We start from the raw sequence: 4,418 nt of genomic DNA on the forward strand, positions 1-4,418 counted from the left end.
TATGCACCAACATTATCCTCGCAATGCATCGCTGGGCTCTAGATCCACACTCTGCAACGCGAAAACCCTCTAATTGCGATGTTGTAGTTTTGCATGAAAGGCCACTTGATATCATACCTAACCATTTAGAATAAAACACACACAACACTTGAAAAATAAGTGGCGAACTAGAGTGAGGCTATGTCGCGACATGCTCGAAGGTAAGGTGAACTCACAACACTTAGTGGGATTTTCCAAGTATGGATGCACAAACCTCTTTTGGCGATAGACAAAAAAATAATTAGATTGGAGAGGGAGGGATGAACCAGAGCGTCAAAGGGCAGAATATCAGTAGATTGTGGCAGCAAGGCCACTCCACCACTTACAATACCTCGTCGCTTATTTAAGTCATCTGCAAAGAATTCTACCCGTCACTCGATGGAAATTGAACTTCAAGGCGGCCACTGCGACCCTTCTGCTGCGATGGCTTAGCTAACGACACGTGCCCTTGGAGGCCGAGCCCCTACTATGGGTCGGCAAGTAGACGGCGGGCGCATGCATCACTTGTAGACCTGATTCTAACTTAGAGGTGTTCAGTCATAATCCAGCACACGGTATCTTCATGCCATTGGATTTTCAACCAAGCGCGATGACCAATTGTGTGAATCAATGGTTTCCTCGTACTAGGTTGAATTAATATTTCGACACTGTCATCAGTTGGGTAAAACTAACCTGTATCAAAACTGTCTAAACCCAACTCACGTCCTCTATTGGTGGGTAAACAATCCAACACTTAGTGAATTCTGCTTCACAATGATAGGTAGAGCCGACATCGAAGGATAAAAAAGAAACGTCGCTATAAACGCTTGGCTGCAACAAGCCAGTTATCCCTATTGTAAATTTTTTGAAACCTCTAGCTTTGAAATCGAAAGTTCTAAAGGATCATTAGGGCAAGCTTTCACAGTTCATATTCGTACTGGAAATCAGAATCAAACAAGCTTTTACCCTTCTGTTCCACATGAGATTTCTATTCTCGTTGAGATCATCTTAGGACACCTATATCATCTTTTAATAGATGTGCTACCCCAGTCAAACTTCGCACCTGACAATGTTTTCTACCTAGATCGGCTCGTAGAGCGAGCCATGGGTCCAAAAAGAGGGGCAGTGCCCTGCTTATGATTCACAGAATAAGAAAAATAACGTTAAAAGTAGTGGTATTTAACTTTCATCTTTTGTCTCCCACTTATATTACACCTCTCAAGTCATTTCACAAAGTCGGACTAGAGTTAAGCTCAACAGGATCTTCTTTCCCCGCTGATTCTGCCAAGCCCGTTCACTTGGTTGTGGTTTCACTGGATAGTAGACAGAGACAATAGGAATCTTGTTAATCCTTTGATAAGCATCACAAATTAGATGATGAGGCATTTGGATACCTTAAGAGAGTTATAGTTACTCCCGCCATTTACCCGTGCTTGGTTGAATTTTTTCACTTTGACATTCACAGCACTGGGCAGAAATCACATTATGTGAACATCCGTTGGGACCATTGCAATTTTTTTTTAATTAGATAATCGGATTCCCTTTGTCCGTACCAATTTGGAGTTGGTTGTTCGACGCGCAGGGAAGGCCCCTGAAGGAATCGTTCCCAGTCCGTCCCCTGGTTGGTACGTGATGACCCGCTCTATCCATGGAAGCAGCTCGAGTAGTCCACCGGCTGCAATGGGTTCATGACTGGGACCCCCATGGCCATCCCTCAGAGCCAATCATTTTTCCTGAAGTTACGGATCTATTTTCCTGACTTCGCTTGCCTACATTATTTTATCAACCAGAGGTTATTCTCTTTTGAAACTTGATGTGGTTATGAGTATGACCGGGCGTGGAAGGCATTCGCTTCTCCATATTTTTAAGGGCTTCTTGGAGCGTACCAGACACCACGCGATGTGCAGTGCTATTCCAGCCGCTGGACCCTACCTCTGACTGAGCCGATTCCAGGGTGGGCAGGCCGTTAAATAGAAAAGAGAACTCTTTCCGAGGCTCCCACTAACTTATCCAGACTTCCTAACATTGTCGTCAACCACTACATCCCGATTCAGGAATTATAACTTGATTTTCTTTCAGAGTACGCCCAAAAATGCGCTATCTGTTGGGGTTCCCCGGACCTTTTGAATCGACTAACCTATGTGCAAGTGTCTTTCACATGGAACCTTTCCTCTATTCAGCCATCAAAGTTCTCGTTTGATATTTGCTACTACTAAAAAGATTTTCCCCAAGGCCACTCCACCCAAGATCGAACCCAAGGTTTTGTAGTGACCGCCGTGATCTCTTATTCATCGAGGCCTAGCACTTTCCCCGACAGCCAGGTGTAGGTCTCATGATTAAATTCCATCTATTTTTAGGGATAATGATTCGTCAAGAGAGTTGTTACACACCCCTTAGTAGATTTTGACTTCTACGACCACCGTCCTACTGTCTTGATCGACCAACACCCATAGTGGGATCTAGTTTAGCGTGCAGTTTGGAACTGTAACTCGGATTCTGGTTCATCCCACATTGCCTATTCTTCTTACCAAAAGTGGCCTACTTGGAGCTCTTCATTCTGTGGCGTGGCTCAACAAAGTTGTTGCGCCGTCCTACCTATTTAAAGTTTGAGAATAGGTCGAGGGCGTTGCACCCTCGAGTCCTATAATTATTATCTTTTCCCAATAGAACTTACATGCGAGTTCCAGTTATCCTGGGGGAAACTTTGAAGGGAACCAGCTACTAGACGGTTCAATTAGTCATTCCCCCCTATACCTAAGTCAGACGAATGATTTACGTATCAGTATCGCTATAGGCCTCCACTAGAGTTTCCTCTGGCTTCGCCCCACTCAAGCATAGTTCACCATCTGTCGAGTCCTGATAGGTATTCTTTCACTTGAACCCTTCTCAAAAGATCAAGGTCGGTCGGCGGTGCACCCTTCAGGGGGATCCTACCAATAATCTTTCTTATGACTTAGGGGTTTACTCACTTGTTGACTCCCACGCATGTCAGATTCCATGGTCCATTTTTGAAGATCAGTAGAATGGGGAGCCCACAAAAAAGCATCCGGAGTGCGCAGATGTCGAAGCACAGAAGAGGCATACGCTGCTTGCCACAATTGAGAACACGGTATTCCGCGAGCGTATCGAGAGCTCAGGCTTTGGCTGCACCCCAAATCCACACTAGTCCATGCCCCGAGTCGATCGACAGACCGGTTCACCATCCTTCCATATCCGACCGGTGCGTATCGCCAGCCCCCATCCACTTCCCTCTCAACAATTTCAAGCACACTTTGAATCTCTTTTCAAAGTCCTTTTCATCTTTCCCTCATGGTACTTTTTCACTATCGGTCTCTAGCCCGTATTTAGCCTTGGATGAAATTCACCGCCTGATTTAGGTTACATTCCTAAACAACCTGACTTGTAGACAGCGCCTCGAGGTGCGATAGGGTCCAAGCACAACGAGTCTCTCACCCTCTATAGCACCCCTTTCTTGGGGACATGGGCCCAGTCTGCCACTGAGGATGCTTCTCCAGACATAATTCATACAACAGAGTGGCACAATTCAAAGTCTGGGCTGTTCCCAGTTCTCTTGCCGTTACAAAGGGAATCCTTGTAATTTTCTTTTCCCCCACTTATAGATATGCTTAAACTCAGTGGGTAATCGTTCATGACTTGGGGTCACGGTCAGAGTGCCTAAGCACGATCGGGTCCTGGAGTTTGGACGCACGACGGGGTGTAACCACAAAAACAAAGAGAGTAGAGATACAAGCACCACTTGTTGTGTCATCCGTTGATGTGGACTTGCATTTAGGCCAGCAACGAGCTCGAGGGGAACATGAGGCCAGTATCATCCCAGTGATGACACTGCGCCCCGTGATTAAGGCGTGATGTGAGGGGGAGACGTGATGCATGATAGCCATGTAGACGTGCCCTCGACTTAATAGCTTCAGGCGTAACTTGCGTTCAAAGAGTCGATGGCTCATGAGATTCTGCAATTTACACCATGTATCGCATTTCGCTACGTTCTTCATCGATGCGAGAGCTAAGATATCCATTGCCAAAAGTCATTTTTATTTACAAAAGAAGCAAAGGTCCCTTAGATGTTCGTTAGTCGCTCGATGCGGATTCTGGGGTGCAGGATGGGGACGAGAGAGAGGTGCTCGTGCGGAGGGCTGAAGAACCTCACCCGCATGGACTCCCCAATTATTAGATACATTTGCGGGTCATTCTGCTGTGCAGGTTTCGACAATGATCGTTTTACAGGTTCACCTATATAAAACTTGTTATGACTTTTCCTTTATCTAAATAATAAGGTCCAATGGACTTCACGTGACATCGTAGAGAGAAAACCGCCAACGTCACCGCAATCCAAATATTTTACCGGATCATTTAATCGATAGTAGCGATGGGTGGTGTGT

General features: G+C 45.7%; 2 non-coding genes across 2 annotated transcripts; both read right to left on the reverse strand.

Annotated features, from left to right (window-relative positions):
- Positions 1-299: 299 nt before the first annotated feature.
- Positions 300-3,681, reverse strand: LOC124896472. Its single transcript, XR_007052833.1, has one exon. It is a non-coding gene; the product is annotated as a 28S ribosomal RNA (ribosomal RNA).
- Positions 3,682-3,910: 229 nt separating this feature from the next.
- On the reverse strand, positions 3,911-4,066 carry LOC124896340. Its single transcript, XR_007052699.1, has one exon. It is a non-coding gene; the product is annotated as a 5.8S ribosomal RNA (ribosomal RNA).
- Positions 4,067-4,418: the final 352 nt, after the last annotated feature.

This window comes from Capsicum annuum, chromosome 2 (genome assembly GCF_002878395.1).
Source record: "Capsicum annuum cultivar UCD-10X-F1 chromosome 2, UCD10Xv1.1, whole genome shotgun sequence".
Taxonomy (NCBI): Eukaryota; Viridiplantae; Streptophyta; class Magnoliopsida; order Solanales; family Solanaceae; genus Capsicum; species Capsicum annuum.